The following is a 16,045-nucleotide window of genomic DNA, read 5'->3' as shown; positions in this document are numbered from 1 at the left end:
TATCAAATTACCTTCTCTGCAGTCACTATCTGTCAGTTCACCTGTCCAACCTGATCCAGGGCTGAGGAGTGCAAGCGTCACAGGCCAGGCATTGGATAAAAGAACACAAACCAAATACACATAGAGAGATAATAAACACCCCCCCCAGAGGGTAAATAATATAAAATTCTCTTATCTACAGGGAATCGACTCTTGGGAGATGACGGAACACAAACACGAGCCACGTTCACAGAGCGCCATTTATCTGGTACACATAATTACTGGTTTACTGTAACCTCCTATTATTGAAGGCAATTCAGAGATCTTAAAGGGGAATCTTCATGTAAATTGTAACCTTTATTTTTCATATAACAAAAGTTTGTGAAAGTGCGATCAGCCAAGAGAAATGAGTTTGTCCGACCTCAATGCTGCCATTGTCTGCACTTACAGGATGGCTGGAACCCCTCATAATGGGCACAGCAGGTGTACATAAGTGGGAACCCACCACAGGGATGGTGGGAACCCCTCATAATGGGCACAGCAGATGTACAGACTCGGGAACTCAGCACAGGGATGGTGGGAACCCCTCATAATGGGCACAGCAGGTGTGCAGAAGGGGGAACCCAGCACAGGGATGGTGGGAACCCCTCATAATGGGCGCAAAACGTGTACAGACCCAGAAACTCAGCACAGGGATGGTGGGAACACATCATAATGAGCACAGCAGGTGTACAGACCCGGGAACCCAACACAGGGATGGTGGGAACCCTTCATAATGAGCACAGTAGGTGTACAGACCCGGGAACTCAGCACAGGCATGGTGGGAACCCCTCATAATGGGCTCAAAAGGTGTACAGAGCTGGGAACTCAGCACAGGGATGGTGGGAACCCCTCATAATGGGCACAGCAGGTGTACAGACCTGGGAACTCAGCACAGGGATGGTGGGAACCCCTCATAATGGGCACAGTAGGTGTACAGACCCAGGAACTCAGCACAGGGATGGTGGGAACCCCTCATAATGGGCACAGCAGGTGTACAGACCCAGGAACTCAGCAAAGGAATGGTGGGAACCCCTCATAATGGGCACAGCAGGTGTACAGACCCGAGGAACTCAGCACAGGGATGGTGGGAACCTCTCATAATGGGCACAGCAGGTGTACATAGCCTAGGAACTCACCGCAAAGATGGTGGGAACCCCTCATAATAGGCGCAAAAGGTGTACAGACTAGAGTTGTCACCTCATCCCTTTAAACCCGAACACATATTAATTACACAGGTTCTGTGGCTGAGTAAGTTGGTAATTAAACTCACTTGGTTCTTATCTGCATTTAATTAGCCTCAGAACCTGTGGAATTCATATGTGTTCGGGTTTAAAGGGATGAGGTGGCAACTCTAGTACAGACCCAGGAACAGGGATGGTGGGAACCCCTCATTAGGGCCAAAGCAGGTATGCAGACCTGGGAACTCACAGGGATAGTGGACTTACAGACAATGACACCAGTTTATTCAGCTGCTTTATGCATTATAGATTTATAATACAGCAAGATAAGGGGTCCTAGTATACTATATTTACTGCTGACTGCTGCATCCAGTAGCAGTATATTTATAAAACATTCACATAGCTGCTTGTCCATCGAAACTGTATGTAAATTTGTTCTGTGCAAATGGACAAAGTCGAACGTTCACAGGCTATATTCTTTGAAGATCGAATGTGCAGATGCAGGAAATACCACATTATGGCCACTAGATGGAGCTGACTGTCATAGGAAATAAGTGTGCTCCTGCACTCCATATAGTGGTCATAATGTGGTATTTTCCACGTTCACAGATTCCCAATCAACAGAGGATATAGCCTGAGAACATTGGATTTTTCCCCATTTTCAGAGAACAAATTAACATGGTGTTTTAATTGACGAACACCTATGCAAATTTTTTTTTTCAATACACCCCTATGTTATACATTGTATAGTCCTCACAGCTAAACTCTGTGTGCTGTGCAGTATGTTACATAAACCTGACCCTAAAATTAAATTGTGATTGTCACTAAAATTTCGCACTGTATAAACGATTGCGCTAATATGTGATAAAAAAAAATAAAAATAAATTGGAACTATCACCATTTTATTTTCCAGGGTCTCTGTTTTCAGATAATATATAATTTTTTTTTGGGGGGGGGGGATTTGAAGTAGTCTTCAAACCAAAAATTATTTTTTAAACGTGTGCAAAAAAAAAAAGTGATAGCAAGAATGGCTCTGGAAGTGAAAGGGTTAAAAACCGGACAACTTCCAGTAGCTAAGGGGTTAAAGGGCATTCAATTACCCAGCTGTGCCATTACCTGGAAGTCTGGAAGACGGGAATGTTGAAGACCAGTGTGGACGCTTGCTGTGCAGTGGATTAGAAAATCCTGCCCTCACTATCTCCCAGACTTTGCTCCTTGTCTACCTGGCCCTGTAAACGTTCTCCAGTCCTCCACGTCTCCCCATCCATGGTCACCTTAAAGGAACTCGGGGCTCCCCTGACACCTCCTTTTATTAGGATGGTGTAGAGCCAGAGGGGTGGTCACAGACCGGGAAGTCAGGCTGCTCGTATTCTGGAAGTCTGGAGCTGTTTATGCCTTGAAAGTGAAACTAGAATCAAGAGTTTCATTTCTCGCTCATAACATCAGACTCAGTTGGCTCCCAGTCAATACAAACAAAAACTTGGCCAAGGCTAGATTAACGACAATGGTTTTCTGGTTCAACCGGGTCCCACGTCTGACTGCTAAAGTCTTCCTACAGCTTCCATCTACCACGCCTTAAAGCATAGCTCCCAACTGTCCCTTATTTTAAGGGACTGTCCCTGATTTGGAGCAATGTCCCTCTGTCTCTCTTTCCACCTCATTTGTCCCTCATTTTGATCTGATCTATATAGTTGCATATAAAATGCACTTTTTAAATTTCACTAAAAAGTGTTTCCCAGTGCTAAACCTTTCATCCAATTTCTAAATTGCTGCAATTGTACATTTTAAAAGACAATCTAAAGGAATAGTAGTGATTAAAAAAAGCACTTGTGGATTCAATTTTTTTGGGGTTAATTCTCCTTTAAGGGGGTGTGGCAGGGGGCGTGTCCTATGCCTACATACATTTGCTGGTAGGTGTCCCTCATTCCCATCTCAAAATGTTGGGAGGTATGTTAAAGTGTTAATAATGTCAAAAAAGTAGCTCACGCATCCTTAAAGTGGAGGGCCACCCTGAAAAAAAATTACACCAAAAATCCTAAAAAAAATAAAAAAAAAAACATTTAAAAAAAAATAAATAAACTTACCTGAACCCTTGTTGCTAGGCAGTCTTCCTAATCTGCCTGTTCCTATTCTGCGGCGTGTTCTGCTCCTAGCTGAGCGGCCCCGTCGCCTTCTGGGAACTGTGTGTGTTCCCAGAAAACCATGGGGCCATTCACAGATCGCTGTGCCGCTCGCGCGCGTGTAGTAGGAAACTGGCAGTGAAGCCGCAAGGCTCCACTGCCTGTTTCCCTTACTTAGGATGGCGGTGACGGGACCCGAGAGCCGAGGGACGGGTCGGCCTAGGGCGGCCGACATCGCGGGCACTCAGGACAGGTAAGTACCCATTTAAAGTCAGCAGCTGCAGTGTTTGTAGCTGCTGACTTTAAAAAATTTTTTTAGCTGTCCGGAATCCCGCTTTAACCACCTGAGCTCTGGAAGGTTTTACCCCCCCCCCTTCATGACCAGGCTATTTTTTGCTATTCAGCACTGCGCTGCTTTACCTGGTAATCGTGCGGTTATGCAACACTGTACCCAAATTAAATTCATATAATTTTTTTCACACAAATAGAGTTTTCTTTCGGTGGTACTTGAATACCACTGGGTTTTTTATTTTTTATTGTATAAATGAAAAAAGACTGAAAATTTTGAAAAAAAAAAAAAAAAAAAAAAAAATATATATATATATATATATATATATATATATATATATAATTTTTTTTTTTCAAAATTTTCAGTCTTTTTTCAAAGAACTGTCAAAAGGCAGAACCTGCATTAGGCAGTTAGCTTTCATTGATAGCAGATGGTTTTCTTTTTAGTTTTTGTTTTTTGGGTCCGGTGGTGGTCATCGGATATACGTATATATATATATATATATATATATATATATATATATATATATATATATATATGACCGCCGCCGGACCCAAAAAACAAAAACAAAAAAGAAAACCATCTGCTATCAATGAAAGCTAACTGCCTAATGCAGGTTCTGCCTTTTGACGGTTCTTTGTATATGTAAGGGGCGGAGTCACCTGGTGGCTCCGCCCCCTTGTGACGTGACCCAAACAGGCAAAAGTCGGGCTGAACTTTTGCTCGGCCCCAACCGTTTGACCAACACTACTGGCCATGTCTTATACAATTGTATTATTTAGATTTACCTTCAACTATGCAGTGCAAGGGCCTTCCTGATTGCATACAATTTAAAAGTGTTTAGGTTTGACTTCATATTATTTGGTTTTGGTAAATCTAAAGGAAAATCATACGAGAAAATTGTATAATGTATGGTCAGCCTTAGACTTACTCTATGCTGGACTGATTTAATTACGGTACACTGTCAGCATTGACAAATCCCAGCCGTATGCTGCCACGCACTTGCCTTTGCTTCTGCTTTTGTCCTGCTTTGCTTCTCCCACCCCTCCTGACAGCGTCCATTTCCCTGCTGATTATATCCCCAGGCTATGTACTAAGCAGTGCAGCTCTCTAGACATGGCCAAGTAACAAACTATCTGATGGGCTCAGCTTGTACAATCTGCTTTACAGTGTACAGAGTTGAACAGTGACGGGCGATGCCGCTAAAGCTGCATACACACTATACAACTATTGTTGTTCGATTTCCTTTATATTTACCTTCAACTATGTAGTAGAAGGGCCTGCCTGGTTACATACACATTGGAAGTGTTTAGGATTGACCTCATATTATATGGTTTTGGTAAATCTAAAAGAAAAAAAATCTAAAAAAAAATGTATTTTGTGTATCCAGCTTTAGAGGGATTGAAATGATCACCACTCGGAGACTGTGACTATCATGTCTGATGATCTGGTATTCAGGCACACATGACCCCGACTTGTAGATTTGTAGCTCGAGCTCCCAAGGATGTCACACACCTGAGCCGTTATTCTTTGTGCATGGAAAGAGTTGTTAATGAAAGACACAGCTATATATTGCAGTAAACTAGAAAAGAATGTGAGAATAAATTTGGCATTTGAGGTTGGAGATTTCACCATATACACCACCTCCTTAAGATTCAAAAATATTATCAGGGACAAAATTGGAGTTTATAGGTGGAAGCAATCAATGAAAATTGATATTACAAAAATATAGAATTTTATTAGATAAGTATAAAAAAGAAAGATGATTGATATAAAAAAGAGCACAATAAAGCTCAGTGGTCACTATATAAAAGAATGGTTTCCCCTACATGTTTCATCACAATCGTGGCTTCTTCTGGAGCCTTTGTAGGACCTTATTACATTACCACTCTTTAAGAAGATCACAGTTCCAAGGGATCCTAAAAGCCCGTCAAGAGCTCTAATGGGGTGTCTGTGTACCGAAAATAACCCTGTATTCACACCCTGTTATATTGGGAAGATTGGCAAATTAATGGACTGACACCAATATCCTCCCCAAGACGCACACTTCATATGCTAGCAGCAAACTTCAAAAAATGCCACCTGAGCAATTCCTTTTCTGAGAATGCCAATATTCCTTTATTTGGTATCAATATGATATCTTTAAGCAAGGGAAGATCAAAACAGATGCTCTGTCCCAAAGGGATTAACCCTTTTGACTTGGTTTCATAAACACACAGGTATCAGTTTGTAGTGGGGGCAGTGAGCAGTATGTAGTGGGGGCAGTGAGCATTATGTAGTAGAGGCAGTGAGCATTATGTAGTAGGGGCAGTGAGCGTATGTAGTGGGGGCAGTGAGCGGTATGTAGTGGGGACAGTGAGCGGTATGTAGTGGGGGCAGTGAGCGGTATGTAGAGGGGGACAGTAAGTGGTATGTACTAGGGGCAGTGAGTGATATGTAGTGGAGGCAGTGAGCGGTATGTAGTGGGGGACAGCGAGTGGTATGTAGTAGGGGCAGTGAGCGGTATGTAGTGGGGGCAGTGAGCTGTATGTACTAGGGGCAGTGAGTGGTATGTAGTGGGGGACAGCGAGTGGTATGTAGTAGGGGCAGTGAGTGATATGTAGTGGGGGCAGTGAGCGTTATGTTGTGGGGGCAGTATGTAGTGGAGGTAGTGAGCGGTATGTAGTGGGGGCAGTGAGCAGTATGTAGTGGGGCAGTGAGCGGTATGTAGTGGGGGCAGTGAGCAGTATGTAGTGGGGCAGTGAGCGGTATGTAGTGGAGGCAGTGAGTGGTATGTAGTGGGGGCAGTGAGTGGTATGTAGTGGGGGCAGTGAGTGGTATGTAGTGGGGGCAGTGAGCGTATGTAGTGGAGGCAGTGAGCGGTATGTAGTGGGGGCAGTGAGCGGTATGTAGTGGGGGCCGTGAGCGATATGTAGTGGGGGCAGTGAGCGGTATGTAGTGGGGGCAGTGAGCGTTATGTAGTGGGGGAGAGTGAGGGTTATGTAGTGGGGGCAGTGAGTGGTATGTAGTGGGGGACAGTGAGCGGTATGTAGTGGGGGACAGTGAGCGATATGTAGTGGGGGAGAGTGAGGGTTATGTAGTGGGGGCAGTGAGCGGTATGTAGTGGGGGACAGTGAGCGGTATGTAGTGGGGGCAGTGAGCGATATGAAGTTGGGGAGAGTGAGGGTTATGTAGTGGGGACAGTGAGCGGTAAGTAGTGGGGGACAGTGAGTGGAATGTAGTGGGGGACAGTGAGCCTTATGTAGTGGGGCAGTGAGCGGTATGTAGTGGGGGCAGAGAGCGGAATATAGTGGGGGACAGTAAGCGGTATGTAGTGGGGGAAGTGAGCGGTATGTATTGGGGGGCAGTGAAGGGTATGTATTGGGGGCAGTGAGCGGTATTTAGTGGGGGTAGTGAGCGGTATGTAGTGGATGCAGTATGTAGTGGGGGCAGTGAGTGGTATGTAGTGGGGGCAGTGAGCGGTATGTAGTGGAGGCAGTGAGTGGTATGTAGTGGAGGCAGTGAGTGGTATGTAGTGGAGACAGTGAGCGGTATGTAGTGGGGGCAGTGAGCGGTATGTAGTCAGGACAGTATGTAGTGGGGGCAGTGAGCGTATGTAGTGGGGGCAGTATGTAGTGGGGGCAGTGAGCGGTATGTAGTGGGGACAGTGAGCGGTATGTAGTGGGGGCAGTACGTAGTGGAGGCAGTGAGCATTATGTAGTAGGGGCAGTGAGCGTATGTAGTGGGGGCAGTATGTAGTGGGGGCAGTGAGCGGTATGTAGTGGGGACAGTGAGCGGTATGTAGTGGGGGCAGTGAGCGGTATGTAGAGGGGGACAGTAAGTGGTATGTACTAGGGCCAGTGAGTGATATGTAGTGGAGGCAGTGAGCGGTATGTAGTGGGGGACAGCGAGTGGTATGTAGTAGGGGCAGTGAGCGGTATGTAGTGGGGGCAGTGAGCTGTATGTAGTGGGGGCAGTGAGCTGTATGTACTAGGGGCAGTGAGTGATATGTAGTGGAGGCAGTGAGCGGTATGTAGTGGGGGACAGCGAGTGGTATGTAGTAGGGGCAGTGAGTGATATGTAGTGGGGGCAGTGAGCGGTATGTAGTGGGGGCAGTATGTAGTGGAGGTAGTAAGCGGTATGTAGTGGGGGCAGTGAGCGGTACGTAGTGGGGCAGTGAGTGGTATGTAGTGGGGGCAGTGAGCGGTATGTAGTGGGGCAGTGAGCGGTATGTAGTGGGGCAGTGAGCGGTATGTAGTGGAGGCAGTGAGCGGTATGTAGTGGGGGGCAGTGAGCGGTATGTAGTGGGGGCAGTGAGCGGTATGTATTGGGGGGCAGTGAGCGGTATGTATTGGGGACAGTGAGTGGTATGTAGTGGGGGTAGTGAGCGGTATGTAGTGGAGGCAGTATGTAGTGGGGGCAGTGAGTGGTATGTAGTGGGGGCAGTGAGCGGTATGTAGTGGAGGCAGTGAGCGGTATGTAGTGGAGGCAGTGAGCGGTATTTAGTGGAGGCAGTGAGCGGTATGTAGTGGAGGCAGTGAGCAGTATGTAGTGGGGGCACAGAGCGGTATGTAGTCGGGACAGTATGTAGTGGGGGCAGTGAGCAGTATGTAGTGGGGGCAGTGAGCGTATGTAGTGGGGGCAGTATGTAGTGGGGCAGTGAGCGTATGTAGTGGGGACAGTGAGCGGTATGTAGTGGGGACAGTGAGCGGTATGTAGTGGGGGACAGTGAGTGGTATGTAGTGGGGGCAGTGAGTGATATGTAGTGGGGGCAGTGAGCGGTATGTAGTGGGGGCAGTATGTAGTGGAGTCAGTGAGCGGTATGTAGTGGGAGCAGTGAGCAGTATGTAGTGGAGGCAGTGAGCAGTATGTAGTGGGGGCAGTGAGTGATATGTAGTGGGGGACAGTGAGTGGAATGTAGTGGGGGACAGTGAGCCTTATGTAGTGGGGCAGTGAGCGGTATGTAGTGGGGGCAGAGAGCGGAATATAGTGGGGGACAGTAAGCGGTATGTAGTGGGGGAAGTGAGCGGTATGTATTGGGGGGCAGTGAAGGGTATGTATTGGGGCAGTGAGCGGTATTTAGTGGGGGTAGTGAGCGGTATGTAGTGGATGCAGTATGTAGTGGGGGCAGTGAGTGGTATGTAGTGGGGGCAGTGAGCGGTATGTAGTGGAGGCAGTGAGTGGTATGTAGTGGAGGCAGTGAGTGGTATGTAGTGGAGACAGTGAGCGGTATGTAGTGGGGGCAGTGAGCGGTATGTAGTCAGGACAGTATGTAGTGGGGGCAGTGAGCGTATGTAGTGGGGGCAGTATGTAGTGGGGGCAGTGAGCGGTATGTAGTGGGGACAGTGAGCGGTATGTAGTGGGGGCAGTATGTAGTGGAGGCAGTGAGCATTATGTAGTAGGGGCAGTGAGCGTATGTAGTGGGGGCAGTATGTAGTGGGGGCAGTGAGCGGTATGTAGTGGGGACAGTGAGCGGTATGTAGTGGGGGCAGTGAGCGGTATGTAGAGGGGGACAGTAAGTGGTATGTACTAGGGCCAGTGAGTGATATGTAGTGGAGGCAGTGAGCGGTATGTAGTGGGGGACAGCGAGTGGTATGTAGTAGGGGCAGTGAGCGGTATGTAGTGGGGGCAGTGAGCTGTATGTAGTGGGGGCAGTGAGCTGTATGTACTAGGGGCAGTGAGTGATATGTAGTGGAGGCAGTGAGCGGTATGTAGTGGGGGACAGCGAGTGGTATGTAGTAGGGGCAGTGAGTGATATGTAGTGGGGGCAGTGAGCGGTATGTAGTGGGGGCAGTATGTAGTGGGGGCAGTGAGCGGTACGTAGTGGGGCAGTGAGCGGTATGTAGTGGGGGCAGTGAGCGGTATGTAGTGGGGCAGTGAGCGGTATGTAGTGGGGCAGTGAGCGGTATGTAGTGGAGGCAGTGAGCGGTATGTAGTGGGGGGCAGTGAGCGGTATGTAGTGGGGGCAGTGAGCGGTATGTATTGGGGGGCAGTGAGCGGTATGTATTGGGGACAGTGAGCGGTATGTAGTGGGGGTAGTGAGCGGTATGTAGTGGAGGCAGTATGTAGTGGGGGCAGTGAGCGTATGTAGTGGGGGCAGTATGTAGTGGGGGCAGTGAGCGGTATGTAGTGGGGGCAGTATGTAGTGGAGTCAGTGAGCGGTATGTAGTGGGAGCAGTGAGCAGTATGTAGTGGAGGCAGTGAGCAGTATGTAGTGGGGGCAGTGAGTGATATGTAGTGGGGGCAGTGAGCGATATGTAGTGGGGGCAGTGAGCGATATGTAGTGGGGGCAGTAAGCGGTATGTGGTGGGGGCAGTGAGCGATATGTAGTGGGGGAGAGTGAGGGTTATGTAGTGGGGGCAGTAAGCGGTATGTAGTGGGGGCAGTAAGCCATATGTAGTGAAGGCAGTGAGCGGTATGTAGTGGGGGACAGTGAGCGGTATGTAGTGGGGGACAGTGAGCGGTATGTAGTGGGGCAGTGAGCGGTATGTAGTGGGGGCAGTGAGCGGAATATAGTGGGGGACAGTGAGCGGAATGTAGTGGGGGACAGTGAGCGGTATGTATTGGTGGCAGTGAGCGGTATGTATTGGGGGCAGTGAGCGGTATGTAGTGGGGGTAGTGAGCGGTATGTAGTGGAGGCAGTATGTAGTGGGGGCAGTGAGTGGTATGTAGTGGGGGCAGTGAGCGGTATGTAGTGGAGGCAGTGAGCGATATGTAGTGGAGGCAGTGAGCGATATGTAGTGGAGGCAGTGAGCGATATGTAGTGGAGGCAGTGAGCGGTATGTAGTGGAGGCAGTGAGTGGTATGTAGTGGATGCAGTGAGCGTTATGTAGTGGGGGCAGTGAGCGGTATGTAGTTGGGACAGTATGCAGTGAGGGCAGTGAGTGGTATGTATTGGGGGCAGTGAGCGGTATGTATTGGGGGCAGTGAGCGGTATGTATTGGGGGCAGTGAGCGGTATGTAGTGGAGGCAGTATGTAGTGGGGGCAGTGAGTGGTATGTAGTGGGGGCAGTGAGCGGTATGTAGTGGAGGCAGTGAGCGGTATGTAGTGGAGGCAGTGAGCGGTATGTAGTGGGGGCAGTGAGCGGTATGTAGTGGGGACAGTATGTAGAGGGGGCAGTGAGCGGTATGTAGTGGGGCAGTGAGCGGTATGTAGTGGGGCAGTGAGCGATATGTTGTGGGGGCAGTGAGCAGTATGTAGTGTAGTGGAGGCAGTGAGCGGTATGTAGTGGGGGCAGTGAGTGGTATGTAGTGGGGGCAGTGAGCGGTATGTAGTGGAGGCAGTGAGCGGTATGTAGTAGGGACAGTATGTAGTGGGGGCAGTGAGCGGTACGTAGTAGGGCAGTGAGCCCTATGTAGTGGTGACATTGAGCGATATGTTGTGGGGGCAGTGAGCAGTATGTAGTGTAGTGGAGGCAGTGAGCGGTATGTAGTGGGGGCAGTGAGCTGTATGTATTGGGGACAGTGAGCAGTATGTAGTGTGGACAGTGAATGGTATGTAGTGGGGGCAGTGAGCAATATGTATTGGGGCAGTGAGCGGTATGTAGTGAGGGACAGTGAGCGGTATATAGTGGGGGCAGTGAACGGTATGTATTGGGGCAGTGAGCGGTATGTAGTGGAGGACAGTGAGCGGTATGTAGTGGGGGCAGTGAGCGGTATGTATTGGCGGCAGTGAGCGGTATGTAGTGGGGGTAGTGAGCGGTATGTAGTGGAGGCAGTATATAGTGGAGGCAGTGAGCGGTATGTAGTGGGGGCAGTGAGCGGCATGTAGTAGGGCAGTGAGTGGTATGTAGTGTTGTGGAGACAGTGAGCGGTATGTATTGGGGGCAGTGAGCAGTATGTAGTGGGGGACAGTGACCGGTATGTAGTGGGGGCAATGAGCGGTATGCATTGGGGGCAGTGAGTGATATGTATTGGGGCAGTGAGCGGTATGTAGTGGGGGACAGTGAGCGGTACGTAGTGGGGGACAGTGAGCGGTATGTAGTGGGGGCAGTGAGCGATATGTATTGGGGCAGTGAGCGATATGTAGTGGGGGGACAGTGAGCGGTATGTAGTGGGGGCAGTGAGCAGTATGTAGTGAAGGCAGTCAGCGGTATGTAGTGGGGGCAGTGAGCGATATGTATTGGGGACAGTGAGCGGTATGTAGTGGGGGGACAGTGAGCGGTATGTAGTGGGGGCAGTGAGCGGTATGTAGTGAAGGCAGTGAGCGATATGTATTGGGGACAGTGAGCGGTATGTAGTGAGGGGACAGTGAGCGGTATGTAGTGGGGGCAGTGAGCGGCATGTAGTAGGGCAGTGAGTGGTATGTAGTGTTGTGGAGGCAGTGAGCGGTATGTATTGGGGGCAGTGAGCAGTATGTAGTGGGGGACAGTGACCGGTATGTAGTGGGGGCAATGAGCGGTATGCATTGGGGGCAGTGAGTGATATGTATTGGGGCAGTGAGCGGTATGTAGTGGGGGACAGTGAGCGGTACGTAGTGGGGGACAGTGAGCGGTATGTAGTGGGGGCAGTGAGCAGTATGTAGTGAAGGCAGTCAGCGATATGTAGTGGGGGCAGTGAGCGATATGTATTGGGGACAGTGAGCGGTATGTAGTGGGGGGACAGTGAGCGGTATGTAGTGGGGGCAGTGAGCGGTATGTAGTGAAGGCAGTGAGCGGTATGTAGTGGGGGACAGTGAGCAGTATGTATTGGGGGCAGTGAGCGGTATGTAGTGGGGGCAGTATGTAGTGGAGGCAGTGAGCGGTATGTAGTGGGGGCAGTGAGTGGTATGTAGTGGGGGTAGTGAGCAGTATATAGTGAGGGCAGTGAGCGATATGTATTGGGGCAGTGAGCGGTATGTAGTGGAGGCAGTGAGCAGTATGTAGTGGGGACAATATGTAGTGGGGGCAGTGAGCAGTATGTAGTGGGGGCAGTCTGTAGTGGAGGCAGTGAGCGGTATGTAGTGGAGGCAGTGAGCGGTATGTAGTGGAGGCAGTGAGCGGTATGTAGTGGGGGCAGTGAGCGGTATGTAGTGGGGACAGTATGTAGAGGGGGCAGTGAGCGGTATGTAGTGGGGCAGTGAGCGGTATGTAGTGGGGCAGTGAGCGATATGTTGTGGGGGCAGTGAGCAGTATGTAGTGTAGTGGAGGCAGTGAGCGGTATGTAGTGGGGGCAGTGAGTGGTATGTAGTGGGGGCAGTGAGCGGTATGTAGTGGGGGCAGTGAGCGGTATGTAGTGGAGGCAGTGAGCGGTATGTAGTAGGGACAGTATGTAGTGGGGGCAGTGAGCGGTACGTAGTAGGGCAGTGAGCCCTATGTAGTGGGGGCATTGAGTGATATGTTGTGGGGGCAGTGAGCAGTATGTAGTGTAGTGGAGGCAGTGAGCGGTATGTAGTGGGGGCAGTGAGCTGTATGTATTGGGGACAGTGAGCAGTATGTAGTGTGGACAGTGAATGGTATGTAGTGGGGGCAGTGAGCAATATGTATTGGGGCAGTGAGCGGTATGTAGTGAGGGACAGTGAGCGGTATATAGTGGGGGCAGTGAACGGTATGTATCGGGGCAGTGAACGGTATGTATTGGGGCAGTGAGCGGTATGTAGTGGAGGACAGTGAGCGGTATGTAGTGGGGGCAGTGAGCGGTATGTATTGGGGGCAGTGAGCGGTATGTAGTGGGGGTAGTGAGCGGTATGTAGTGGAGGCAGTATGTAGTGGAGGCAGTGAGCGGTATGTAGTGGGGGCAGTGAGCGGCATGTAGTAGGGCAGTGAGTGGTATGTAGTGTTGTGGAGACAGTGAGCGGTATGTATTGGGGGCAGTGAGCAGTATGTAGTGGGGGACAGTGACCGGTATGTAGTGGGGGCAATGAGCGGTATGCATTGGGGGCAGTGAGTGATATGTATTGGGGCAGTGAGCGGTATGTAGTGGGGGACAGTGAGCGGTACGTAGTGGGGGACAGTGAGCGGTATGTAGTGGGGGCAGTGAGCGATATGTATTGGGGCAGTGAGCGATATGTAGTGGGGGGACAGTGAGCGGTATGTAGTGGGGGCAGTGAGCAGTATGTAGTGAAGGCAGTCAGCGGTATGTAGTGGGGGCAGTGAGCGATATGTATTGGGGACAGTGAGCGGTATGTAGTGGGGGGACAGTGAGCGGTATGTAGTGGGGGGACAGTGAGCGGTATGTAGTGGGGGCAGTGAGCGGTATGTAGTGAAGGCAGTGAGCGATATGTATTGGGGACAGTGAGCGGTATGTAGTGAGGGGACAGTGAGCGGTATGTAGTGGGGGCAGTGAGCGGCATGTAGTAGGGCAGTGAGTGGTATGTAGTGTTGTGGAGGCAGTGAGCGGTATGTATTGGGGGCAGTGAGCAGTATGTAGTGGGGGACAGTGACCGGTATGTAGTGGGGGCAATGAGCGGTATGCATTGGGGGCAGTGAGTGATATGTATTGGGGCAGTGAGCGGTATGTAGTGGGGGACAGTGAGCGGTACGTAGTGGGGGACAGTGAGCGGTATGTAGTGGGGGCAGTGAGCGATATGTATTGGGGCAGTGAGCGATATGTAGTGGGACGACAGTGAGCGGTATGTAGTGGGGGCAGTGAGCAGTATGTAGTGAAGGCAGTCAGCGATATGTAGTGGGGGCAGTGAGCGATATGTATTGGGGACAGTGAGCGGTATGTAGTGGGGGGACAGTGAGCAGTATGTAGTGGGGGCAGTAAGCGGTATGTAGTGAAGGCAGTGAGCGGTATGTAGTGGGGGACAGTGAGCAGTATGTATTGGGGGCAGTGAGCGGTATGTAGTGGGGGCAGTATGTAGTGGAGGCAGTGAGCGGTATGTAGTGGGGGCAGTGAGTGGTATGTAGTGGGGGTAGTGAGCAGTATATAGTGAGGGCAGTGAGCGATATGTATTGGGGCAGTGAGCGGTATGTAGTGGAGGCAGTGAGCAGTATGTAGTGGGGGCAATATGTAGTGGGGGCAGTGAGCAGTATGTAGTGGGGGCAGTCTGTAGTGGAGGCAGTGAGCGGTATGTAGTGGGGCAGTGAGCGGTATGTAGTGGGGGCAGTGAGCGGTATGTGGTGGGGCAGTGAGCGGTATGTAGTGGGGACAGTGAGCGGTATGTAGTGGGGACAGTGAGCGGTATGTAGTGGGGGCAGTGAGCGGTATGTAGTGGGGACAGTGAGCGGTATGTAGTGGAGGCAGTGAGCGGTATGTAGTGGGGGCAGTGAGCAGTAAGTAGTGGGAGCAGTGAGGGATATGTATTGGGGCAGTGAGCGGTATGTAGTGGGGGACATTGAGCGGTATGTATTGGGGCAGTGAGCGGTATGTGGGAGACAGTGAGCGGTATGTAGTGGGGGCAGTGATCTGTATTTAGTGGGGGCAGTGAGCGGTATGTAGTGGGGGCAGTGAGCGGTATGTAGTGGGGGCAGTGAGCGGTATGTAGTGGGGGCAATGAGCGGTATGTAGTGGGGCAGTGAGCGGTATGTAGTGGGGGCAGTAAACAGTATATCGAGGGGGCGATTTAATTCCGCAACTCTATATACAAATTAATAGAATCCCCTGAAGAAACCATATGATGAAATGCATAGAGATACATATTTGTGATGATATACAGATTCCTGAACCTGGCCCTTTCAGTGAAGACCTCTACTTATGCATGCATTAGGTTGATGGGGCTCTTTGGTACAGGTCATTCTACACATAGAGTGCTATATCTAGTCAGTTGAGAAATGTAGGCAAGACAATTCCTTGCAATATGTACATATTTTTATGATCTCTCACTTTTTATGATTTTATGATATTTTTAAACTTTTTGTATTTTCTTGTTTTTGGGGTTATTTATGGCAACCTTTAAAGGTCTTCCTTGCTCCCTTTTTTCTCTTCAAAGTTTGATATGGATGTGGTGCCATAACAATGGGGACCTGTCTCTACTCCTACAGTAAATTATGCAGTGCAGTGTGCGATCAGATCCCCACCCCCTGCCTTTTTGAATGGATGTAAAGAAGAGAAGACTGCAGATAAACCAGTGCAACTTATGTAGGAGGATTTGTATCACCCTGAGGCTGGTCACTTCACTGGGTGTATGAAAGGGTCTAAAACCACTTTAAACCTATCCCTGACTGCCATGCCCACTACAGTAGAAAAGTACAAGAAAATTCTCTTCTTCCCCAGGTCCTGGCACAATTGTGTAAAAAAAAAAAAAAAAAAAATCACCTTGCATAAGATTTGCATTATAGCACTCTATAAATGAAATTTGCTTATACTTTATTTATTTTAATTTTTTAAAATTCATACTGTATATGCCGTTATTTATTTCAATTATTTTTATTAAAGTAACAAGATAGTGTTGTACAAGGCACATTTTTAGAACAATAGTGCAAATAAGTATTCAAGTTATCGCAAATACAAAATGTGTTTCCTTCAAAAGGGCGACAAGTATAAACCATATTTACATCAAATAAAGAGAACCTAGAAAAGTATATAACTGGGGGAAA

The 16,045-nt window shown here is 49.4% G+C and overlaps 1 protein-coding gene across 1 annotated transcript in view; it reads right to left on the bottom strand.

Moving 5' to 3' along the window:
* LOC141148295 (up-regulator of cell proliferation-like) overlaps positions 1 to 2,628 on the bottom strand; it is a 34,089-nt gene extending 31,461 nt beyond the window's left edge. Inside the window, exon 1 of the mRNA XM_073635588.1 lies at positions 2,316 to 2,628. The gene's annotated coding sequence lies outside the window, so the exon portion shown is untranslated. The remainder of the gene's footprint in view (positions 1 to 2,315) is intronic.
* Positions 2,629 to 16,045: the final 13,417 nt, after the last annotated feature.

The sequence above is a fragment of the Aquarana catesbeiana genome, linkage group LG06 (assembly GCF_042186555.1).
Source record: "Aquarana catesbeiana isolate 2022-GZ linkage group LG06, ASM4218655v1, whole genome shotgun sequence".
NCBI lineage: Eukaryota > Metazoa > Chordata > Amphibia > Anura > Ranidae > Aquarana > Aquarana catesbeiana.
Note: the sequence above shows the minus strand (reverse complement) of the source record. Positions and strands in the feature narration are given on the sequence as shown.